General features: G+C 36.8%; 1 protein-coding gene across 1 annotated transcript in view; it reads left to right on the top strand.

The window, feature by feature from the left end:
• The first annotated feature begins 19,381 nt into the window (after positions 1–19,381).
• The window catches only part of LOC122789926 (cationic amino acid transporter 3-like), a 184,484-nt gene continuing 176,320 nt past the window's right edge, over positions 19,382–27,545 (top strand). Inside the window, exon 1 of the mRNA XM_044057397.1 lies at positions 19,382–19,468. The gene's annotated coding sequence lies outside the window, so the exon portion shown is untranslated. The remainder of the gene's footprint in view (positions 19,469–27,545) is intronic.

Raw genomic sequence — 27,545 nt, 5'->3', positions numbered from 1 at the left:
GACTTGCATGCTGAAAGCATTTAAATACTTCAGTATAAGGTGCCAGCTGTGATGTCATAAAAATATATTTTGACCTTCAGCCTCACGGATGCAAAACAGGCAAAATGCAGAACTTTTGTTATCAGCTTTAACTGTGTGAAACAAATTGCTTTTATTTAAAAAATATGTTGTTAATGGGACAGTATGAATCCAAATTATTTAAGATGGATATTTGGAAGTTTTAACATTAAATATCCAGCAAAGCCTTCCTATGTGGAAGAAGTTTTCTTTTTTTTTAAGTAGAATGACAAACTGTTCATCACAGTGAGAGGTATGATCACATTGTCACAAGCAGGTATCACTGTAATTAATGCTTGATGTAGATCAGCTGAAGTAATACTAGTAAGTTATTAACGGATGATGTTTCCCCAAGAGGTACCTCTGTCTGGTTTCTGTTTCACCATAGGTGTATAGTAGTGATTCTATGAATTCTATATAGCCTGATCTTTCATCTGCTAAAATTGGTTAAACAGATCCTAATACACGCGTTTGTGTGTGTGTGTGTGTGTGTGTGTGTGTGTGTGTGTGTGTGTGTGTGTGTGTGTGTGTGTGTGTGTGTGTGTGTGTGTGCACAACAGCGCATCTATATATGTGTGTGTCAGGAAAGAGTCAGTGAAAGTAAATAATAAACACTGATATTGTGCACGGATACGGGTATCAAGTTTTTAGAGAATTAGCTAGCATTTTTCACTGGTGTATAACTAACACAAAGTTACAGTATGTTATGTGGGTAAAATCATGCTATTTTAGGCAATAACCTTATTTTCTAAAGATTATATCATTAGTTAGCTGAAGACAGGGTACTATTTGATATACTAGTGGAATTTCAAATTGTTCATGAAGACATAATACATATTGGACAATGATAGCAGTATTTTGGTTGTCAAAAGTACTGTTTATCAAAATATAGTCTGCTGAGTACTTTATAACAACATATTTCCTGTGGTAAATTACTTTTATAGGTAAAGAATGTCAAAGCATGGCATTCTGTACATTTTTGTAGCATATAACTTTATTAGGATACAACTGGAGAAAATGCAATAACAAAATAAAACTTTATTAGGATACAATTGGAGAAAATACAATAACAAAATAGCACATAATAGTAAATAAACCTCAATAAATATACTGGGATAATAATCACAACTTAGAATTATCATTGCACATCACAAACATTCCTGGATGACATTCCTCAAGAAATGAACTGTACAACACCAACAAAATGAAACACTCCTATTAATATTTATTTCCTAGAAGAGAAAATAGAATTCACATGCAAAATAAATTTAAAAGTATGGCATATTGATCCTGTCTTTGTATCATATCAAATAACCTGAAGTTAACAACACTGAAAGGTGTGATGTACATTAATCTACATAAAAATCTAGTTGATTAGATTATGTTAAAGAACGTGAATAAAAGCAGTGAATGAAATTCATCAAACAATGGCTCTCCATTGCCAGAGTTCTGAAGAAGTCTTATGGTATTAAGACAAAATCTAGGTTAACTACTACGACTACGTGGCTGTGTATTTGTTGTTGGATTTAAATAAGTGGTTTTAACTACTACGACTACGTGGCTGTGTACCGGTTGTTGGATTTACAAGTGGATTTATTATTTAGATGCAAATTTTCTCTTCCACTGTTGGTCCGAGTGTTAGGAGTTGCTGCAATCCTGTGGTGTCTATGGTGTTTGGACTGGTATTCTACAGCAAGAGTTGTTAGTTGAAAGGGCACATTGTGAATATCCTCAAAACCAGGCTATGAGAAAGCAACCTAGACCTTTAATAGTAAAGATGCAATTCTACCAGCAGAGGGAGTTGATTCTGATAAAACTGTGGCAAAAAGACAAAATACTAAAAGTGGGAGACAGCAGAGTATTAGAAGAGAATGATTACTCATTGTACACCAGACAGAAAAGGAGTAAATTCATTCCACTATTCAGGGAATGTTGAGAAACAGGTGTAAGATTCAAACTGCTGCACCTAGCTGTCTTCAGTGTATTTTTCCATGGAGGAACAAAATCATTTTTTGATTATGTACATGCTAAGAAGGAAAGTTTCTCCAACAAAAAGTAAGGTGTGAAACAAACAGAGATTCTGCTTTTTGTTCTGGTAATAAAGCCCACAGAGAAACTGTACCTGTGAAACCTTTTCCACTGTTTCAATGGAAAATGTTGGAGAGAAGGAAGGGAGTATGAGAGATGACTAGAAGAACGAAGAGTACTGCGGAAATGAAGCAGAGACAGGATATGGGAGATGGAGATGAACACCAATAAAACCAGTAACTTAATCTGGGTTTATAATACAATAATTATATTTGTGAAATATGACAGAACAAGAAAATCTTTAATATTCGACTTTTTCATAATTTGTTGGACTTGTGGGGGACTCTAAAGTATATGACCTACTCCATGTCATTAATGTTCATAAAAATGCTTTAGGGAGGGGCAGAGAGGGGAGAAAGTTAACTGGAAGTAAATAAAAATATTTTTTCTTTCTTCATAGTACTATTTTTGTAGTGTATGTTTTTCTTTGCATGCTATAAAGTTTTCTCAGTTATTTTAAGTGTAATGGAAATTGTAACTATGTACTGCTGTTCTTTTTTCCTTTCTCCCTTCTTTCTTTCTTCTTGTTCAGTTTTAAAAAATGTAGGTACTGCAATGTTAAACAAGCCTAGTTAAAAGCGCATGACAAAAGAAAAATGAATGTGCATTTTCTCATTCTTGCATGGGAAATGACTGGATTAAGGACTTTAGATTGATTTAGTAACACATTTTAAGAGAAAGAAAGTAAATGAAATATAATATTGAATATTATGAGGATTTTTTTCTAGCAAATGAATGTATGCTTAGTAGCAATTCTGTATCTGGCCTTCCTGTCCCCATGGAAACAACCTGATAACAGGGACTGACTGCCTGGTTCTCATGTCTCCATGGAGACAATCTGATAATGAGAAATTGGTTGTCTGTTTCTCATGTCTCTATGGAGACAATCTGATAAAGATAAATCGGTTACATTCAGGTGGAGAGTGATTGACTTGGAGAAAAAAAAAAAGAGAAACTGGCTAGGAGATAATGCTCTCTGAAAGCATTCAGCAGTTTTCCCAGCTGGGAGAGCTATAAAGATAAGACAAAACCAGTTAGCACTTAGTAGAAGCACAGGCTACATAATACGTATTAGCATGGATAACCTTTCTTATAGGTTAACTCAGGTCTGTGAGTGCGGCTGTTATTTTAGGACATTTGTTCCTATTAGGAGAGTAAAGCTTTAGTATTTGAAGATGTACATAGTTTTGTGTGTTGGTATTAAATTAATAGGTTTTGGGGGGGTACTGTTTTTTGAGGGCTTTCAATAAAACAAAAATATTTTGTAAGATGTTGCATAGGCTTAAGTGGATATGACAAGAAACAATTACATAAAAATTCAACCTGCCGAACAGTGTATGCATGTAACACAAAAGCTGGAACTAGACATTCAACAAAAATGTGTCACACATAAAAGGTGGGAATAATAATTTTTTAATACAATGATGCTTTCTGTAATGTCTTTAAATGCCAGTTGTCTCACAGATAAATACAGAAATGAAAGAATAGTGAACTATATTAAAAAAAAAAGAAAATATACAAATGGAAATGTTTATGGAAGAATTAAATATGCCAAGGTTAGAGGTAGATGAGGCTCAATTACTAATGGTTAGCATAGGAGGAGACAAGATAAAATTGTGATGAATAACCAATCTACAGGAGTGTTCTCAGGAACAGATGGTGTTCCTGTGGAAGTTTGGAAGCTAGGAGAGAATATTTTTGTTAAAGATCTGGAAGGTTTTGTTTAACAGTATTTTAAGAGGAGGGGAAGTACCAACATCCTAGAAGAAAGCAGTGGTGTCTGTAATACCTAAAGATGGCAAAGATCCATCAGATCCAGATTCATATATGCCTATTTCAATACTAAACCATGATTATAAAGTGTTCATGTCAATAATGGCTAAAAGAATGGCAAAACTAATGCCAAAATTGATAGATATAGATCAGTCTGGTTTTGTCGATAGGCCAACATTTGACAACATTAACAGAACACTGATGATCCAGATGGAAGCAGAATGTAAGAACATACCATTGCTGTTGGTGGGCCTTGATGCAGAGAAAGCATTTGACAGAGTAAGCTGGGACTTTATGAGCAGGGAAGTTAAAGCAGTTGCATTTTCTGAAAAAAAATATAAGGTTGATTAGGAGGATATATGAGGGATTGGAGGTAAAAATTAAAGTTGGTGGGGTCCTGTCTGATAATTTCTGCTTGAGCAGAAGAACCAGGTAGGGGTGTCCTTTTCCTTTTTGTTATTTATATTTTATTTAGAACCATTTGCAAAAAATAAATAAATAAATAAATAAGGGACTCAGAAATTCAAGGATATAATTGGTATGGTAGTCAAGAAAAGATGGCTCCATTTGCAGATGATATTATTTTATATCTGACAAAATCAGAAAGAGACATTACAGTGTTGTGGAACATTCTGAGACAGTTTAAAATCTTTTCGGAATGCAAAATTAATGACACTAAAACAAAGGCAATAGTGGTAAATTATGTACCCACATATGAATTGGTTCAGCAATATCCATATTTATGGGGACATGATAAAATGACGTACTTAGGAGCATGTATTAAAATTATTCTGGTGTAGCAGGTAAGGATATGTGGGAAGAGACTACAAAGATAACAGAAAAACTAAGAAAATGGTAGCTTTGTTACATGGATATGGATAGTAAGATACAAGCAGGTCAAATGTTTAGTCCCATTAGTCTTATACACAGGTCAGGCATATTTTTATCAAGCAGAGGAGAAGTTGTGGATAGCAATTAATAAAGAGCTGAAGGACTTTATCTAGGAGGGATAAACTGTTTTTTTTCCAATAGAACAGGGCAGACTGGTGTTAACCAATTTGAAGGGATATTTCAGATCTACACAGTTAAGGCTCCTATACATAGCACAAGCAGATTACTATAATTCAAAATGGAAAGGGTTGATAATGAAACAGGGGAAATATAGAGAGATTAATTGGATAGCTGTTTTATAGGTGCACAGGGGGCCAGGCTTAAATTATACTATACCTTTAAAGCCTGCCTTAAAGGCAACAGCATTGCATCATTAATGGGAAAGTCTCTGATTGGTTGCATGTTTTTTTTTAAATGACTGGATTGTTGATTCTTTTTTTTATGTTAGGATCTGAAGAAGCACTATTGTGAAAGTGCTTATCCTGCTGTTATCCTGTTCTGTTAAACAAGAGTTCTGTTTTTACATTGAGTTCCAGATTTTTATGCCTGGAACCTTGGTGGACACACTAAGTTACTTTGGATTTGTAATATTTTTTGGGTGTAGTGTGTCCTTTAATAGTTGGACTGATTTTCTTCTTTGTTATATTTGCTGACACCATACAACGATACATGGCAGAAGGCAATAATTCTAAAATGAAATCTAGAGCCTTGAATGAAACTACAATGATGGGTCGCTTTGAACGCCTCTTATATATGGGGAAAAATCCACTCCTAAATACAACGCTAACAGGCATGAGTAATTTACCTGATGATAACATCGACATGAATAATTTTCAGTCTACTTTAAAAGACTTTGAGAATACGCTTTATAGACTTAAAATAGCACAATGTCAATATTTGCATTTTGAAGCCTGCCTGCATTACAAAGTGGTTTCTAGAGGGTTGAGGGTGTTACAAAATGCCTACATATGGAGACACCTTCCATGAACTGTTAAAAAAATGGCAGGCTATGAATTTAGAACTGAACTTTAATTACCTACGGTTGATGAATGAGTTTTTTGCACTGAGTGAAAAAGAACTACTAGATAAAGCCATGCTCTTGAAGCAGGAATTGACTTCTAACTATTAGGATGCAGCAGCGGAAGATAGAATTGAGAATGTTTTTATTAATATTGTAGCATATGAGGAAGGTCTCTCTCTGAGCAAGAAGAAAAAGCTAGAGAGAGACATTGCCGATTTTAAGAATGGACATATTTTTGTTTGGCCTTGTATTTTTGCCAGCAATAATAATAATGAGCCATCTACAATGGCTCCAGTCATTGATAATAAAGAGTCAGCTGGAAATATGCCTCAAACTCCATTTGAACATGGAGTAGGAGCAGGGTTTCACTGAACAAAACCTCCAATGGCAAGGAGGTGACATCACAGATGATGGATCAGCAGACTCGGGAAGGAGCAAGACCTGAGTGTACTGCATGATGAAGAGGTTGTTGAGCAACCAGCAGCATCTACATTGGATTTTCTGGTGTTTACAAGAATGCTTCCAGCACCGTTGAGGCTACCAGGGTTCAAAGAGACAGCACATTCACCCAGTTGAGGGAGGAAGAGGCGCAGACTATCTTGAGAGAAGAAAACAACAGAGAACTAGCAGAACAATGCAGATGCTAGTTTTTAATCTCTCGTCTACTCCTTTAACAAAAGCACAACTTCAAGTGCTGAACAAGGGACTTTCTTTTGTACCAGCGAGAGGATTACAAATAGAAGAAGTGATGGTGGACTTACAAAAATTGCCAGAGATGTGGCTTTGAAAGCAATATTTAATAATAATGGAACTTCTGATTTATAGGTAACTTTAAAGAGACCATGTTTGTTTAATCCACAGTTGCCCGCGAATGTAGAGGCCTTTGTAAAAATGTGTGACAGGGATTTGTATGAATTATTCAATGGGGCATGTTTGATTATATGTTTTACAACATGACACAAGAAGAAAATGTTGCTTTGAAACAATTGAAGGCTAACAATGACATTTCTATACATCCAGCCGATAAAGGTGGAGCAATGGTTATTATGAACTCTACTGATTATGTTGTGAGTATGTTAAACATGCTTAGTGATAATAGCATCTATTTGCCAGTCACCAGATATCAGGTTAACAGGTTTATTGAGGAAGTTAAACTGGTTTTGGAAGATCTTTTTCTTACTAATATGATGAGTCAAGAACTGTATGAGTTTATGGCTGTGGAACATCCAGTTATACCTTCACTGAATGGACTCCCTAAGATACATAAAAGTATAACAAATTCACCTATGAGACCAGTGGTGGCTGGTAGAGGATGAGTAACAGAACCGTTATCCATCTATGTGGATTGGAGCTTTTCTCCCCGGGCCTCCGCTGAAAATGGACGTGCATCCAGTTGGACTATCCCGGTCAACAAATGTAAAATAAAATAAATAAATAAAAATGTGGAAAGGGAGTTGAAATGTTTTTTGGATAAAGCTCCAGCAGTACTGAAGGACACAGAGATGTTCTTACAAACTCTAGGTGAATGTATAAGTACACGTGAATTAAATGAAACTAACATTCTATTTGTCACGTTAGATGTTAATACATTATTTACCATTATACCTAATGATTATGGTTTAGAATCAGTAAGGAATTTTTTGGTTAAATTTAATACATTACCACATACACGGTTAGAATTGATCTGCACATTGAGTTAATTCTGAAATATAATGTTTTTGTGTTTAATGAAGGCAGCAACAGGGTGTTGCCATGGGCACACCCTGTGTGAACAGTTATGCCAATCTGGTGCTAGTAGAGTGGGAGGACAATGTTATTTTTAGTGAACATCCCTATAAGGCTAATTTATTGTACTATAAGCGCTTTGTAGACGATAGTTTTATTCTGTGAGAGGGTACTCCAGATTTATTGAAGACTTTTGTTAGCTACATGGAGAATAGTAGTGTATGTTTTAAATTTACTATGCACAGCTCTAATGAGCAAATAGATTTTTTAGATACAATTGTTAAATTAAATGCTGATTGGAGATGTGATTCTCTTATGTTTCATAAGGAATGTAGGAAAAATAATTTATTGAGTAGGCATAATATGCACCCTAATAGAATTTTTGGTAATATTTTAAAGAGTCTATTTTTATGAATATAGAGGCTACATACTAATGAGGTAGATTATGAAGCAACTGTAGAATTATTGAGTCAAGATTTTAAACAAAGGGGCTATGCTCCAAGGAAAGTGGAGAACAGACATCATGAGGCATATACCTTGAGAACTACAGATGGGAAGCCCTTTCTTAAAGGACATAGGAGACTTACAAAAGGGATGAATCGTAATAAGCCCAAATGTGGTTTTCACTCAAATATAGCAGTAATGTGCAATCAGTTTGTAATGTGGTTAGACGTAATTGGCCTATTTTAAAAACAGATGATAAGATTAATGACATAGTTGGTGATGTACTGAAGTTAATTTTCAGGAATAACACCACATTGAAAAGAGAACTTTGTTATAGACCCTTTAATAAACAAGTTAAAGCAGACATAAGGGAAGGTACCTTTCCCTGTAGGTGCTGTAAAGCTTGTAATTTTATGTCAGGCAATAACTTGTTCATACATCCTGTTACAGCCAAGACGTATGAGTTTCATTTTTATGCCAATTGTAGAATTGAGAATTTAGTTTATTTGGCTACCTGTGTAGATTGTTCATTTTTCCATACAGGTAAAACAAATCAAAAACTTAAAGAGAGGGTGCTTCAGCATTTGGGTGTTATAAGGAATAAAAATATCTCAAATGCTCTTTATAAACATATTAAGGATAATGAAGGACATTCATTCAGTTTGACAGTAGTAGAAATCATTAGCAATGGCCTTAGAATGGGTGATTTATGTAATAAAACTATAGGGAGATGAATTGAATAACTGTTTTACAGGCGCACAGGAAGCCAGGCTTAAATTATACTATACCTTTAAAGCCTGCCTTAAAGGCAAGACCATTGCATCATTAATGGGAAAGTCTCTGATTGGTTGAATGTTTTTTTTTTTTTAATGACTGGATTGTTGATTCATTTTTTTATGTTAGGATCTGAAGAAGCACTATTGTGAAAGCACTTATCCTGCTTTTATCCTGTTGTTCTATTAAACAAGAGTTCTGTTTTTACATTGAGTTCGAGATTTTTATGCCTGGAACCTTGGTGGACACACTAAGTTACTTTGGATTTGTAATATTTTTGGCTGTAGTATGTCCTTTAATCGTTGGACTGGTTTTCTTCTTTATTAAAAAGGAATCATTAGCAGAGCATTTAACTAGAAAAACCAATCAGAGAAGATTAAAATGGATTGAGAAGAGAGATTGGATAAACAATTCACAAATAAACAATGGGAGGATATATGCATGTCTTCCAAATATGCAACATAATCTAGAAGATTTAGCATTTTTCTTTGGAAATGTTTACATAGATATTTTTATATCCCAAGTAGACTCCAGAGATTTTTTCCTCGGGTAGACAGCAAATATTAGAGGTGGGAAGAAAGAGGTAATTGGAAACATATTTTCTGGGGTTGTGGTGAGTTGGCAGACTTTAAGGATTCCCCATGGGATGCACTGTTGGAGATGCTGGGTGGGCAGATTGCTGTAATGAAGGAGATGCCTTTTCTGAGCTATGGTACAGTGATACAGAATTGGAATTGCCTAGACATGGTAAGACCTTGCTATGTCTAATTATGGTGGCTACCAAAAAAGCAATTACTGGAAAATGGAAATCAAAATCTAAATCAACTGTACTAGAAGTAGTTAATATTGTAACAGAGATAAAACAAATGGAATTGAGATCTTCAGAAAAGGGTAAGCGCAAACTACATAGGAAAAAATGGGAATTGTGGGAACAATACATACAGGGAAGGAATGAGGTTTAAACGAAGGCAGGACTTAAATGAGCTATTTAATGTTTGACTAAAAATGATTGGGTTGATTATAAGTGATCTATAATGTTTTCAACTGGAAGTGTGTCAGTATGGTTTGTGATGTAAAATGCTTACAACTAGGATTGTGTCAGTGTGATTTGTTTTCATTTATATAAATGTATGATTGCCTATGTCATACATGATGGCTTAATAAAGATGTTTTGTTTTAAAAAAGGGCAGGAATATAATTATTTATGTAATATTGCTTAGATTATATGATATATAGCAATATATGTGAAGCATAATGTTTGTAAACGTGAACTTGTTAATACAGTGTGATTACTTTTATATAAATGTAAATTTGCAATGCCACAAGTGATAATTCAATAAATATGTTTAAAAAGGCTTAGGGATTCTGGTAGCCCATTTGATGGTATCACTTGCCCAGTCTCATAATGTCTGTATTTATTTTCTTTCCGAAACCACATGTAAGTGGTGCACTGGTGTTTCTTTACATCTCCAACAAGCTACTTTCTCACCATTGCTGTGAGATTTAAGTCTCTCTGGACTCAAGATACCCACTGTGTTATCAGCATAATCAGTTTTCTATTAAAAAATGCAGGTACGATGAATGTACACAAAAGATGACTATGATGTTGGACTAGGTCACTATGCGTAATGGACTACTGTCTTGTGAAAATAAGTGCTAGGCTGAGCACAAGTTCTCAAACGTTCCCCTAAGTATTGTAGTGATGGGCTAACAAGGAGTAAAGATGACGTACAAGGGAAATATAAACCTTAAGCTAGTTATTTGTGGCTAGATAGCTGCAGTGGGTCTGATGAAGATTTATTAATTATTCACATGACCTGCTGTACCTGTATGTCAAATCCAAGCTAATGGCATCCTAAAGACATACCACAAAGGTGTATATGCAGACCAACTCATGCAGGGGGGACATCTGGGGAAGGAAGAGTCTATTCAGCAAGCTATATTTATGTATAGCTGAGGTTAGTGCCTAAAGGTTCTGTACAGAAAAACAGTACAATGTAGATCTTCCTTTCCCAGGTACCTGCAGGTAGGTGCAACTTAATTTAGCAGGGATTCTGGGATCTGGTCTTACCTCATCATGCTGATATGGGCTGTATCATACATATAAACATATATAACATCATATGTTTTAAGAGACTTAACACCTCTGGCTTGTGTCTGAACTCAGAATATGCATCATGTGATCTAGAATCCTGAATTTTGTATCCACTGTGCAGTCAAAGGTAAATGCTAATGAAGTTTACTCCATGAAAAGCTGTGCTAATCCTGAATAGCAGGTGTTACATTGTAGCAAAATTAATCAAAACTAAGCCATTTTATCTTTTGCTTGAGAAAAGGTGCAGCTATGACTGCCTAGAATCTTTTCTGTTCAGGTTAATTTGTTTGTGAGCTAAAAGTTTTGAGAGCAGAAGCACAAGTTACTCCTAACTGAAAGTGGAGTGTTCGAGAAGCCTAAAAAAAACCATGAGTTTGTGTGTGTGTGTGTGTGTGTGTGTGTGTGTGTGTGTGTGTGTGTGTGTGTGTGTGCGCGAGCGTGCACTATATCTCTGCCTGATGCAGGAGAAGTAGCTCTGAAAATTTATAAAACATTTCAGCTTCAAGACGGAATAAGAGAGAATATTGGTGTCATCAAACAAAAGTTTCAGAGCTACTATGGAGATGAGAAAGAATTTGGCATGTATCTGTCACACACCCATATCAACAATCTCAACCTACAACAATAAGTAAATAAGACTCATTGGCAAGAGAGATACCTGACCTATCACATTCCAAGCCTGTGGGCCATTCGTGCCCAGCATGACAAGATAAGCCATACTCTGGAATATTTCAAAGTTAATATCAATAACTGGATAAGTAGTTACAAATTCTCAAATGTGTTATCCTGTGTAGCTCTTCTAGATAAAGGAAGTGAATGCAGGGGTTGAGTTGGCTAGGTACTTAATGGTACAAGGTAATGCAGACTCTGCTAGTGCTTATGTTATTGAATTAAAAACTGAGTCAAAGGAGAAATTTGATGAGTTACAAGATTCAGTGTTGTCAGCCAAAATAATCTGCATCAAGAATGATCAGATATTTACAGAGTAAAGGAAATTATATTGTCACACTTCTGACAGCTCAGAGAAGAATTTAACACATGGAGTAGCTTGCGAGATGGAAAAATGGAAAATGGAAAAAAAGAGAATAAAATGTAAAAAAAGAAAATAAAATGAGTTGAAAAATGAGTTGAAAAAAAATCTAAATATGAAAATGATGTCCTTGATAATTTTGGCAAGAGGTGTAACTAATAGCATGATAATAAGAAATGTCCTGAGACTACTCAAAAATGTAGAAGTGGTCGAAATATAAATGGCTTCATTAAAGATTATAAAAGGGAAGAAAAAATCAGTCAAAATAGGTTGCGTGCATTGGAACAAAGACATGTAAAGACTTGTTTGTGAGTATTATTTGCATTAAAATGGTTACAGAGTAAATGAAATAACAGATGAAAGGAAGGAAACCTGGTCAAAATCTGGGAAGATATACTAAAAAAGTAACAACTGAAGTGCACATTTACACAACACACTGTTTCAATTTACTTGAGTGTATAGTTTAAATTTTGCATAGAATCATAACTACCATTATGGGTCATTTTAAGCCTAGCCAATTTCCTTTTTGGTGTTTGAATTAACCTATCCCATTTGGTGTTATATTGGCCTTATCCATCTTGTGGTAAATAATTATATATCACCCCAACTGAGAATAACCTTGGATCATACTATAGATAATTTGAAGGGACCCATGCATAGGATAAAACATTTAGGAGCTACCTGTTTCCATTAGTAGTACAGTGGGTAGTCCTGGGGTAAATGTTCTGTTTCCCATCTATAGATTCAAACTTAAATATGGCAGGGATGAGCTTTGTTTACCATTGATGTGGAGTCTGTTCACCAGCAGCAGCATCTTCTGTGAAATATAACTGCCCTCCAAACTATTCTATTGATGTTGCAGAAGAGATTTAGATCCCTAGACCTGATGCCATTTGACTTGCTGATGTACAGTAATTCCACCTCAATTGGGTCAGAAGATGCCTTGTACACCAGACACAGGTCACCTCCTAGCAGTCTGTAGGATACTGAGTATAGCGACAGGGCTTTGTGTTGGTACTTGTAGAACATATTAATTTAGGCCTTGTATCCTTTTAGCAATGTACCCGTCGGCATTCCAGTTGTTGTATGTATCTGGTCAGATGCACGCCAAATGAGTTTATATACATAATGACTGGCCTAATGAGGCCTGAATATAGGGAGGCAATGATATTCCTAGATCTAGACACATTCCCTTGGTTTATAAGCTGCACAATATAGAAGGACTTTTTTATGAGAGTGGACACATATTGGTAAAAAGTTAATTCACTGTTCATATAGGTTTCCAAACCTTGGATATCTGAGTCATCTATAGGGGCATATTGTCAATGTAGTAGTTCCCCAAAGTAGAAGACTTGCCAAAAAATAAGATAATGCTTTTTGGCATTTAGTTTTAGTTCATGATTTTGGCACCAGTTATTTATTTGGGACAAATCTTTCTGCAAGATGGGTAAGTCATATGGGGATTCAGTGACTGCTCCTAGCTTGCGATCATCTGCAAACTTAGTCAGCCAGAGCTCTTTGATATTGCCATTTACTTCAGGGAAGTAAATGCCAAATATTAGAGATCCCAGCAAAGAACCCTGTGTACTACACAATGGAGCTGAGTGTAACATAATGCCTATTCAAATGTTTAATGCATTAGATCTTAAAGAGAGCAATCTGAAATCATATTTGTGTAACTTGCTTACTTTTTCTGGTCATCATCTAAAACTAAAGTGTCACAAGTGATTATGTATGGAAATAAAAACAATAAATTCAAAATTAATTTCATATAGTTGTGTGTGTATATATATATATATATATATATATATATATATATAGTTGAATCCATCATTTGACATATCAAAAAGCTCAGCGTTACAATTTGGGTCAGGAAATGTTCAGGCTGATGGTTACTTAAAAATATGATGATTTATTTACTGGCTTCAGCTGCTTGCCAGAAATTACTGCATCAGGACAGGTCACATAATGCTAACTACAGTGTATGTTCCAATGAAACTTCCAGTAGCATGGCTGGGTAGCTCTGAGAAAGTGTTACACTGAATGAAGAAAATGATCATGATTAAGAAATGGACTAAGCCTACTAAATATTTTAAAAGCATGCTAAGTATTGTGAAGCCAGATACATTTTGTATTTGTAGAGATCCGCAAGATTTAATAATGCTATAAAAAGAGAGTATTATATGCTTTGTACAGTTGAGAAATAGTGCCTGCCATGCCAACACCAAAGTATTTTTATGTGCTTGATACATATGATTTTAGAAAATAAAGCTTGAAGAGGAAAGTTACACGCTGAGTACTTTTAATTTACCTGTTGCAAGGTACAGATTTTTAATATTTTCGTTTGGTATTTCATCAGCAAATGCAGTGTTTCAGAGACTGCTGGATAGATCTTTGAAGGTCATGATAGTATTGCTGACATATTACTGTGAGGTGAGATCAAAGGCGAGCATGATGCAAGGGTGACTGAATTACTAAACAGAGACAGAATTACCTTAAGCTAAATAAAAGTAGGCATAAAACTAATGTTACAAACTGAGTTATATGCATCCTGCCTTAATGTTTGAAGGCTATAAACTATACACTGAGAAAATAATAAAAATATATTTATTCTGATGACAATCTCTCTTAAGAGTTCTTGGAATGATGTGATATCCCTTCAGCATTTATTCAGATACTGTCAGATATGTGTTTGCCAATAAGAAAATGATTGCAACATAATGTGGATTGGTGTTGGAATACAGAAAAAGAGGAGTTTTGAAATGCTTAAACAGTATCTGAAGCAACCATATTAAAGTATGCTGATGTATACAAGTTAGTCACATTAGAACAGGATACCATAAAAAAGGAATGGGTGCAGAGAAGCTGTAAGAAATTAAACCATTGTCTATGGGGCAAAAGGCATGGCCATTTAGAAGAATGGCTACTTGCCATAATATATGAATGTGAAAACGTTCATGACTATATTCATAAGAAAATGTTGGTTGAAAGAGAACATAAACCATTACAGAGTCCATTCAAAAGTTATTGTACAAAACATCACCAGAAATAAAAATAATATAACATAATTGAGATTATTGAAATATATCATGGTTATGAAGTACAAAACTGACAAAAAGAGATCGATGTAACAAATAGGTTGAGTTGTTTGCATTTACTAATGCAATAGGGTTTGCTTGGAGATGGAGTTGAAATAAATTGTATAATTCCATGGCTGTCTATGACTGAAAAGAAGGTTAACTAGTTCAACATCACACTGAAAATAATCCAGAGGTAAAAATGTTGTAGCTATGGCAATTAAAGGTTTAATTAAACATCTATCTCCCCTGTGAGGAAACGAGCATACCCATATTTTTATTTAAAAAGAAGTCAGCTGCATACAAAGTCTGATTTTTAAAGCAGATAAAACAATAGTTCCTAGGTAAAGAAAGAAATATTGGCAAGATTATGGGTCATACTGTCCACTAAGGTCAATGTAAACAGTAAGACATTCAAAACTGTTCAGTGCATAATGACTGTCATAAAATAATCAAAAAGAAGAGTTGATTCATTATTAATTTCCAGAAAGACATTGGAATAAAGCAGGAACAGAGAACAGACTAGTTTCATTTTTGTGACAGTGTATATTTGATATGGATATATTTATTCAAAATTTCCTGAAATCACAATGTTAACACATACTACAAAGGCTGATATGAATAATACATTAAAAGCTGTGTTTTTGTGTACAGTATTGTTGATGTGGTAACATAAACTATTAGTCCAAAATAAGCAAACATGGCATTCAAGATATTTTTAGAACAAGGAGAATTTCATCATATGACTTTTGTTTGAAATGTGGAAAGTTAGATGGTCAAGAGGATAGTTTACAGAGGGTAAAACCCCATGAAGAAAGCTCAGATCATTGACATGATCTGTGATATAGATGTACACTTACCTTTGCTGGAATATAGGAATGCTACCTTGCAAAAGGTAAGCCTGTTTTCATTTCAGTTATTGATGGGTCATAGATTAAAGAGTCAAATCCCTACCTCTACCTCTTATTAAAGCTTTATCGTCTTTGAGGACAGAGTGAAAATATAAGAAGGGTTTCACTGAAAAGCAAACAGAAGTTATTGTGAAACAGATATAATATTTGTGAATAGCTTTAAACCAGTTTATGCTTCTACCCTGTGTTAGAGTTTGATATACATCATAAGATACAGTATTCTGTACCTCCATGCTATCTAAAGTAAGACTCTGTTGAAGATGGCTGCATGCAGTCTGCATCTACCTCTTTATTTAGTTCTTTCTGAATGCTAAGTGTTACAGTCTGCTCACCCCAGGGAAGGGAAGAAGGCTGAACATTGGTTGATATGATGAAAGGTTACTACCTGTTCCTTTTGACGCAGGACAGTCTCAGTCTGGGTAGTTGTAAACTACGAAAAAATATAAAAAAAATTACAAACATGCTGAGATTTTAGGACAAAAAATATTTCCTAAGTTTCCGTCAACTGTTGCATAAATCAAACACTCTCTAACTGAAATACATTGAAACAGCATAAACAACTCAAATTCTACATAAAATTACCTTTTATTTTAGCAAAAATGTGAAATCCAGTCCTTTGTATTGGCTATGCAATTTTGCTGGTTTGTCCAGCAAAATTGCACATTTCCATAACAGAAATGTCCCACTTTGGCATTTCTAAGTGTGGAACCCGTAATATGCTGTGGTGTTTTTAAGAAATAAGCATACATAGCATTCAGTGTCATTGACTTAGTTTGATTTATTCTTAGTAGGGAAAGTACATAAGGAAGAAGACATGTAGCATGCTGGGTCTGGATACCCCCATCAGGCAGGCCAATTTATAACAGGCAAGATCATGGGGAAGACAAATAATAAACCATAGTAATGAGGGCGGTATTTTTTTCTGTGAGTTCCCATTGCCCGATGACTGTTAGCCTTCCCATGAACTGGCTGGCCCACTCAATCATTTTAGGCAAAATCAATGAGGCTGTCAACTAGTCAGCCATCAGACATTTCCCTTCTGGACCTTCTCTAGCAGCTGATATGAATGCTCACATGTGCAAGGACAAGCTCTGTCTTCTCCTCTGGATAAGCAGATTCTTACACAAGCCCCATGAAGGCTACCAATCAGATGCTGCTTGGCAGAGCCAAGTGTATGTAATCAGATAACATTCTACATGCTATGCACCTTTATCTCTAGTAGTTGTCAGCATTTCTAGGGCCAGACCACTCCCCCCCCCAAAGTCGGGTACGCCAGCATGAGCAGACCATTCCCACCCTCCTTAATCAGCCTTTCCAGCACTGGGATTGCTAGTTAATCTTGGGTTACTTCGGTTACAATAAGGGGTTTAGCACAATTTGTTGTGGATTTACCAGAGGAGAGAAGATATATTTCCCTTCCTTATATTCAACAACAGCCAGTGCGTCTTTGGTCATGTGTGATACCTGGGGGGTGACACTGCCAGAGCAGAGGAACAAAATTAGGGGTTGTGACACTTCTAATCTCAGTCCAAATAATAATGATATGCACATGACTCAGCAGGTACACAAGATAGACAGCACAGTGCTTTAGATGAGGTGTTCTCAATGACCTTCTGCATTCCATTCAAGAGGCTGCAAATTGTGTATAAGGCCAGGAACTTCAAGTTAGCCATGGATAGATGTGATATAGTAAGGGAGAATACTGCTAAGGAACTAAAGTTAGGGAAGTTAACAGCTTTTACCACTCCTCCATTCAGGAATCGGAAGGATCCCCCAAGTCAATCTGCTCCTCAAGAAAAAAAGTGGAATGTATTCTATAGCTAATAAATCACTTATCATACACAGAAGGAAAGAAGTCACTTAATGGTTCCTTATCAGGACCTATACTTTAATAAGACCTTGTACTTTTGGATACTCCTCATGCAGACAGATAAAATCCACCCTTTAATTGGTATTGCTATATCAGTAAAACTGAGAATTGTAGAGTTTTAAGGTGGATTGGGAATATTACATAGACAGGTGTAAGACTATGGTGTGCGTTGCTGTATACTTTTTTGACAAATGTACTTCAGTCTTTGAAAGTTGTCCTGCTCTATACATACAACTCATCTGCTGTGCATTATTTAAATGTCTTTCTTTTTGTAAGCCCCAGCCCCCACCACTTTAGAGTGTGTACAAAGGAGGTATGTAGGTTTGAAAATGTTTGTCAGACATTTGGTGTAACAATGGCAAAAGTCAAGACAGAAGGGCACATGACCTGCCTGGCTTTCCTAGGCACTGAAACTGACATGCCAGAAGGGGTTGGACGCTTGCCTTGGAAGATGATGGAGAAGTAGACCTGGCAGTAGAGATTATGGGAGTGTAAAATATAACTACAAAGGAAGGAATGGAAGAGTCTGGATCAACTTAACTGCAGGATGATTCCCATGGATAGTTCCTTTATACACAGGGTGATTCCAAGGGCAAGGCCTGAACAATCCATAATAGGATGAAGGTTCTTGAAAACAAAAGTGAGCACACAAAGGGGGTGCTGCAGTTTCTTTTTTTTTTGAGGTGTTCAATGGTGTGTAAAGGTAGTAACAAAAACACTTCTAAAGTCCATTGTCATGCATATCACAAGGGCATCTGTTTTGGGGGTTGTCTACCCAAGGAATAGTTTACAAGGAAACTGTCATCTTTGAGAGAGCACCAGCATAAGAAATGATCTATCACGGGACTAGAATGTTTTCATGTTGTGATAATACTTCACATATGTGCAGATTAGTTTGGATAAAGCAGATTTTATTTAGGACACACTACGTGGGATGGTCAGCTACATGAATAATGAGTTGGTAGGAGAATTATTGGGCAGATGATGAGTACTTCTGCTCACCTCTGGGCAACATAAAACTAGATTTAATATCAAACACCTCCAAATGCAAGAAAAAATAAGGCTGATCCTGTGGTAATTAGGAATGTTTAGCACACTAACTTTCCCTAACTGCTGACTTGAATCCTTACTGCCATAATGTAAAATCTTCTCAGAAGATTCCATTTCTGTCCTGCCATGAAATTTAAACCCGAACCGGCAGATGCATTAAATCTGATCTGCCACATTACTTCTAGCACTATCAGATTGAATAATTAAGATCTAATTGAGTTTTTCTTAAAATTCCTAAAATGTGGAATCTGAAAGTGCTCTGATGGCTATTTTCTTGGATCTGTTATTACACATACTGATGGCTCTGCTTTAAAATGTGTCTAAATTGCATCTGACTTTTGTTTGCTACATTTCATTTCTGGATATGAACTGAATATTAGCTGTATTAATTTAATGAATGTTTACTCATCATTCTTTCACCATCTCAGTTTCTGTGTTTTGTTCTCACTTCGCAGACAGTCACTTTCCATGTGGTCCCTAAATTCCTTTATAAAATGAAACCTTGATCAGCCACCAGCAGATGTTTACTCCTAGAATTCTTGGAAGCCACAGCCATCCTATAAGTTGTTATCCTTTGTCAGTACTAATCAACCCCTTAATCAAAGGAGGAAGAGTGCCTGCAACCTGAAAAACAGGCTTTTGTGAATGCCTGCATAAAGGAGGTATGTCACCTGTTTTCAACAATTTCTGACCTATTTCTCTTCATTCCCAGCTCTCACAAATTCTAGGAAAATGCCTAAATGATGATTTACTCTAACAACTTCTCAGTCATCTCATATCTAGCCCATAGCATAGATTACTACATGACCATGCTTAAAGACACAGCTGTATGAATGCCACCGAGTATCTTTGCATGCATGTAAACTCTAGGAAGGTTGTTGGATCGCTTCTCTTAGACCTCTGCATGTCTAAGGCATTTGATATTGCCAGCTATCGATGTTTTTCAGATTATCAGGCCTAATATGGGCTCTGAATTAATGCCTGTACATAGAATCTGTTTGATGAGATTATACATTTTCTTCCCCTCTGATGGTTATCCAAAGTGTTCCACAACACTCAGCGCTTGTCCCTTTTCTCTTTACTGTATTCATTAACAGAATAGCACAGCACTGTGGTGATGCCAGACTAATTCAGTAAAGCTGACAACACTGCTAACCTTCTTGGAGGTTACACTGTCACTACCATCAACTTTAACTTGCAAGAGACAATCACACACCATAAACATGCACACACACACATATGGACATACACACAGATGTGCACATATGCACACAAATGCAGACAGAGATACACACATGCACACACACACACACACACACACACACACACACACACACACACACACACACACACACACACACACACAAACACTCACACAAACACTCACACAAACACACACACACATGCACACACGCACTGACTGTCATATAGCAGACACCCCTATGGACAATTCAGAGGACGATTCCCTTACACATGTCTATGGGACAAGGGAGGAAAACAAAGCACTTGGTGAAAACCCAAGCAGACTTGTAGAGAGCATGTACAATCTACACAGAAGGCACCCAATGCCAGCCAAGCGCTGAACTGATGTGCCAAGCAAGTGTGTCATTCCTCCACTCTGACACACATCTTCTTTAGTCTTTGTGTAGATTCACAAATCTTCAGTTCCCCCTTCTACTTAAACTGGAGACAGGGTTTTTAGATTTGCAGCAGGGCAGTGTGCTAGACCCAACCATTGTTTATCATTTTGCAGTTTGCAGTGGCTTCAATTCAACTAACACATGTCCTTAATTTAACTAAAATCCATCAATAAATTACTAAATTATGTAGAATGTGCCTTATTATCCTAGAAGAAAGAAACAGGGAACATTATGTACCCTGGAATGGTACAAACCACTTTGTGACCTTAGCACAAGTGATTGGCATGTCATACGCATATCTAACTACAAGCACTGAAAGTTTATTTTCACTCAAATTAGCCATTGTAGGGTTACGTGAAGCCTCTCTGCTTAGAAATATATATTCTAATTAGATTTTTTAAAACTTTTCCCTATTAGAATGTCTGCCCCTGTCAGACAATAATACAGAAATCAGTGATTTACACTGACAATTATTACATTTTCGAAGAGAGAGGGGTCATCCATTTCTTCTGATGTTTATTATGTGCATGAGCCCTCCCTTATCTATAATTACCTAATCTTTCTGCAGGTACTTCTGACTACTCAGTCCCATTATTCTTACGTTTCACTATACATTGATTTAGATATCTTCCTTAACTGGCCGGTAACTCTGCTTGATGTATATTATAGCAAAGTCTGTTTAGCAAGTATTTCTGGAGACTCCCCAGGCACCAATGAAAATAAAAAAATGACACAGCTGGGCATTATCATCAGTCAAATACAAAATAAAGATAAACATATGTCTACATATTTACAAATGAACTTTGTTTGTTTAGATTATTTAGAGTGACATTTTTGTTGCCATCTTGTGAGCAATTTTGGATATCTAAATTAGTTCAAACTGGAAAGTGGGCAGCCTGTCCTGGATATTGGGGTGGCAATTTAAAAAAGAACTCAGGTGGGGTGCAGATGTTTCTGCAGAGGACCAAAATAGGTTAGTGGACTAATGATATATAGCAAATAATTGACAAGCATGATGTGTCAGCTGGACATATAGCTATGAGTGTGCCATTTTATCATGATAAAGCTATGTGGGGAGTCTCCGTCATAATAATGGGATCCCTCTTTCTATTTTTCAGAACTTGTACTGCAAAAGGTAATTATAAGACTGGGGTTAGACAGATGACATATTACATCACATTGACTTAGGACAGGGGCTGCTTTGTTTGCAGATAACAGATGGACATCATTAAGGAAATAATGCAGTTACGCAAATGGAAGTCACGTGCATCTAAGACATTTCAAAATCTCATCCATTATGACTCTCTTTTTTTTTTTTTTGATGCAGACTAAAACAATAGGACAAAATATGGTCTGGATACTGGAGCACTCTTAAATTTATGTTTGGTGTGAAGTTCAAAATTGTGGGTTCCAGAATGTGTGACCTACGAGAGAGAGAACACATGCATATGATAGTTGGGTAGGTTGGAGATAAGATGAATTCACTTGCAAGGAATTCTCAGATTGCATAATAAATCCCCACCAAGGCCTAATATTATTGCATTGCACACAGGGAGGGATAATAATGTTACCTTTTGCCCATTATTATACGACAAAAAGAACTTGTGAACATTATGAAATAGTTATTATACTACAAGCAAGAACTTGTGAACATTATGAAATAATTGTTATACTACAAGAAAGAACTTCTGAACATTATGAAATAGTTAAAAGAAAGATGATCAGAAGCTAATTAGTGAAGTTAGATATTGTCCAGAGGTGGCAGTGGAGGACTGCATACAGTGTGACATAGGATAGAAGTGAAAAAAGGTCCAGGCACTTATAAATAGGTTTGTGAGATAGCTTATAGAGGCAAGTGTTGGGGTTGTCCAATGTTACTGTTAGGAGACTAGAGTTGTCTATGATAGATGAGGTTCAGTTGAGGGAGGATAAGGGTCTGCCAATGCTTTGTGGAACATAAGAGCTTAGTTTAGGAGAGATCCATTGACGGCTTTCTTAGAAGGAAGTGGTGAAACATCAGGTTTGTAAGGGTAAATGTTGGAGGGAATAAGTGGAAGGAGGCAGGGCATCAGACATTTTGGACCCTTTGTTCAGATTGACTACTGTTGCCCTCTTTGTATAATGGGACATCTGGACAGAAGTGGATCTTTGCCTGGCTGAATTAGGCAGGCAGGTACTGGAAGTACTTAGGCCCCATAAGAACACAGGACCACAAGAACAGTACTAGGCAAATGATCACAGGAATTATAAGTTATGTACCTAGCCATATACACCATTAAGTAGACACACTTAAAAAGTTCTTGCCACCCTTTATTAGTACATAATAGTGCCCATTTCCAAAATCAAGCAGAGTCATACTTGATAATCTTGCTGTAAATGTATGTCTATCAGTCCATATCATGACATGTCCAGCCTACTCACTGGTGTTTTCATTATTTCTTAACATCAAGGGAACTGCTTGTAATCCTGATTTTTGCATGACCTGTAGCCCTTCCAAGTCCAGTATTTGTGCACATCTGTTAATTGGTGATTTCAGTTTTAGCTTTACAGGCTATAAATAAATTCAAGGCAGTGGCCATTTTCCTCCAGGAATAATTAGTGTATGTGTGTTTTATTTTGGGCAAATGTGAGCATTTATTTCAAAATATAATGATGGGGACCTAAGGCAAGTAAAGCGTATTGTAATCACCTTCAGAAGAGAACATAAGAACAGTAAAGGAGGAGCTAAACAACAGGTTTCTGCAGAATCAGGTAGAAGGAATGAAGTAAGGTTATTAGAAACGTGGGAAATCACAGCGAGAAGGGAGCACTTTAGGCATCTTAATAATTGTAGCACAGGTAGAAAGGCATTATTTCATAGCAGCAAATAATAAGGAATGTATTTATTCCATTTATCGAAGAAGAGATGGATTAAGTAGAGAGCTTGGGGAAGAGTGAAAGATGTTACTGCCCTACAGGGAAAAACACATTTAGAATTAGGAAGGAATTGATTGTCTTGTTCTAATAAAATTGTACTTTTTGCTTTCTCCATCAAGAAGAAGAAAGCAATGTGCTAGCTTGTTGCAACCACGACAAGCAGTCATGCTTATGAGGAGTAAGATAAGGCTTAGATGGGTAAACTTTATGGAAGCTTAACAGGCAGGGGCATAATCTTAAACAGTCTGGTCCCTTCAGTTGGTCTGGCTAAAACAATCACTTGTTTGTGGAATTGGGGCCCATGAGATGGGTGGATACTTGCAGAATTAAATGAGGTGACCAGGTATTTGAAGTATGGAAAAGTAAAAATCAGTGCAGCTACCACAGTTATAGGCATATAATTATATATTTTTTCTACATTTTAATAAAACAAAATGGATAAGAGCTTTCATGTTGAATGCTTCTACAGATCCAATATAAAAACACATAACAAACTACTTTTAAAAGCCTGCGAACCAATTAAAAATCAGCAAAGGAGCCTATGCCCCTTTAAGGCAGGTCTAAGTGTGACTTTAATCCAGGGATCTTGTCCACTTGTAAAGCAGCAATCCATTTAATCTCAGCAATCTTTGCTTTGTTAACAATATCACATCCTCTTAAATTCTCCTCCACAGCCTGTAATACCATAAAATGAAACACAGGCTTGCTAAAGGATGTTATATGCCTGGCAAGAGCATTTTTATCATCTCCAAGCCGAACATCACTCGCATGCCTGAGGATGTGCTCCTTAAATAGTCTACTGGTCTTGATATTTACAGGTATTTGAAGTATGTGGGACCCACATAAAGACATGAAGTAACTCCCCATGCAACGCATGCACTCAAATATGTACTCATGCTGTGGACTACATTCCTTAATCTCATGGGAGTTGCTTGCAACCTTGGTTATTGAATAATTTATGGCCCTTCCAAGTCCTGCCTTCTGCACACTTTTGATAACTTGTCATTTCAAGTTGGTTTAACTGACAACAAACAAACATAAAAATATGACATTTTCTTTCAGCAATCACTGGACAGTTATTGCCTTTGTTTAGTGCTGACAAGGAAATATACTACTACTCCTATGGTCCGACTCTTCTGGCACTACTGCTATGGACAGTTAATGCCTTTGTTTAGTGCTGACAAGGAGCTATAATATCATTACTAAGGTAATGTGCTGACAAGGAGCTATAATACTATTACTGAGGTACTACTGCTATGGACAGTTACTGCCTTTGTTAGTGCTGACAAGGCGCTATAATACTGTTACTGAGGTACTACTGCTATGGACAGTTACTGCCTTTGTTAGTGCTGACAGTTACTGCCTTTGTTAGTGCTGACAAGGCACTATAATACTATTACTGAGGTACTACTGCTACGGACAGTTACTGCCTTTGTTAGTGCTGACAAGGCGCTATAATACTATTACTGAGGTACTACTGCTACGGACAGTTACTGCCTTTGTTAGTGCTGACAAGGCGCTATAATACTATTACTGAGGTACTACTGCTATGGACAGTTACTGCCTTTGTTAGTGCTGACAAGGAGCTATAATACTTTCACTGTGGTACTACTGCTATGGACAGTTACTGCTACTTAATCTACTTAAGTTAGGTGGGGCTAAGAACCTTGGCATAAGCATAGATAAAATCCTCTCATTTTATCCTGGTAGTAAGGAAGGCCTTTGCTGTGGCTCATATAATACTCAGCAAGAGTTCTAGTTGCTCCAGATACAGATGTACCCACCAATACCTCACTGATTTTGCCAGTCATTAAGTACAACGTCTTGTCTGTATGCTACTGATAAAATATATAGTTCAACTAGGGAGGTTAAGAGGTTATTTATTAAGAGAATGGATAGCTTAGATGCAAGACTTATTCATCTAAAAGGCTTGTACCGTTTCTTGAATGCATGTCTTCTTCTGAGTGGTGAATTATGCCTTATATTCTGGGCCATGATGTCTCAAACAGGTGGGAGGGATAACACATATACAAATACAATTTACCTCAAAATCTCCATTAACATCAGGAGCAAACATGACAGATTCATTATACAGTCTCTCCCACACTTACACAAATATATGCTTTACATATCTTTAAGGCAGAAGAATGCTTCCCAGTATCTCCAGCTATCACATGAATGTCTTCCCACCCCTCATTTCTACAATGGGAGTAATCATGTACCCAGAGTGTTGCTGTTCACCCCCTCCCCCATCCAGTGAGAACAGTAATCAAGGGAGAAAACAAATGTCCACATCACTCCCCCCACCTCCCATACCTCTCAACCACTCAGGACAAGAAATCTGGACAAAGCTAAAAATAATGGGGGGACAAAGGCTCAAACTTTGGGCAGATATTAAATACTGCTCTTCATCATCATCATCTTTCGGCTGTTCCCGTTAGGGGTCGCCACAGCGGATCATCTGTTTCCATTTCTTCCTGTCCTCTGCATCTCGATCTGTCACACCAACCACCTGCATGTCCTCTCTCACCACATCCATAAATCTTATCTTAGGCCTTCCTCTTTTCCTGTTACCTGGTAGCTTCATCCTTAGCATCCTTTTCCCAATATACTCAGCATCCCTCCTCAGCACATGTCCAAACCAGTGTAATCTTGCCTCTCTGGCTTTGTCTCCAAACCTTCCAACCTGGGCTGACCCTCTAATATACTTATTCCTGATCCTGTCCACCCTCGTCACACCCAGTTCAAATCTTACCATCTTTAACTCTGCCACATCCAGCTCTAACTCCTGCCTTTTTGTCAATGCCAATGTCTCCAACCCATATAACATAGCTGGTCTCACTACCCTATTTTAGACCTTCCCTTTCACTATTACTGGTACTCGTCTGTCACAAATCACTCCTGACACTCTTCTCCACCCACTCCATCTTGCCTGTACTCTCTTCTTCACCTCTCTTCCGCACTCACCATTACTCTGAACTGTTGACCCCAAGTATTTAAACTCATCCACCTTCGCCACCTCTACTCCCTGCATCCTCACCATTCCTCTATCCTCCCTCTCATTCACACACATATATTCTGTCTTAGTCCTGCTGACCTTCATTCCTCTCCTCTCTAGAGCATATCTCCATCTCTCCAGGGTCTGCTCCACCTGTTCCCTACTCTCACTACAGATCACAATGTCATCTGCAAACATCATAGTCCACAGGGACTCCTGTCTGATCTCATCTGTCAACCTGTCCATCACCATTGCAAATAAGAAAGGGCTCAGAGCTGATCCTTGATGTAATCCCACCTCCACCTTAAACGCATCCGTCACTCCCACCGCAGACCTCACCGCTGTCACACTACCCTTGTACATATTCTGTACCACTCTTACATACTTCTGACACTCCCGACTTCCTCATACAATACACTAGGCACCCTGTCATATGGTTTCTCTAAGTCTACAAAAACACAATGCAACTCCTTCTGACCTTCTCTGTACTTCTCCATCAACACTCTCAGAGCAAATATCACATCTGTAGTGCTCTTTCCCGGCATGAAACCATACTGCTGATCACTAATCATCACGTCCCTTCTTAACCTTGCTTCCACTACTCTTTCCCATAGCTTCATGCTGTGACTGATCAACTTAATCCCTTTGTAGTTACTACAGCTCTGTACATCACCCTTATTCTTAAAAATCGGTACCAAAATACTGCTCTTATAAACTTTAAAAAAAAAGTTGCTAGAATAAATTGTGTTGTGCTAACATGAATTTTTAGTTTGAAACACAAATGCATGCCATTATTTAGTAAATTCAATCCCCACTGATTTGCAAGAAAAACATAAATTTTACCAGAAACAGAACAAACATATGCAGTAAAAATGTGTAGAATCTGCAAAACATCTGGACAGTTAACAGGCACCCCCCCCCCAAAAAAAAAAAAAAGAGAGTTGCACTTTTTCACATAGAGAATGGAGAAAGTGAGACAGGACTTAATGAAATTTGTGATTTTGCACATCACACCGTATCATATGCCACTGTAAAAAAGAATATTAATTTTATTACCAAAATGTTTTTCTTTTGTGGGCTTTAGTTTTTGTATAACACTTGAAGATATTTCAGAAGCTAGAACATATAGTAAGTGTGCTAGCCACTTAAAAGCATTTATAGCATTTACTGTCTGTTTTTTTTCCT

This window comes from Protopterus annectens, chromosome 15.part0 (assembly GCF_019279795.1).
Source record: "Protopterus annectens isolate FY-2018-M chromosome 15.part0, PAN1.0, whole genome shotgun sequence".
Taxonomy (NCBI): Eukaryota; Metazoa; Chordata; order Ceratodontiformes; family Protopteridae; genus Protopterus; species Protopterus annectens.
This window is presented reverse-complemented; position numbering and strand designations above follow the sequence as displayed.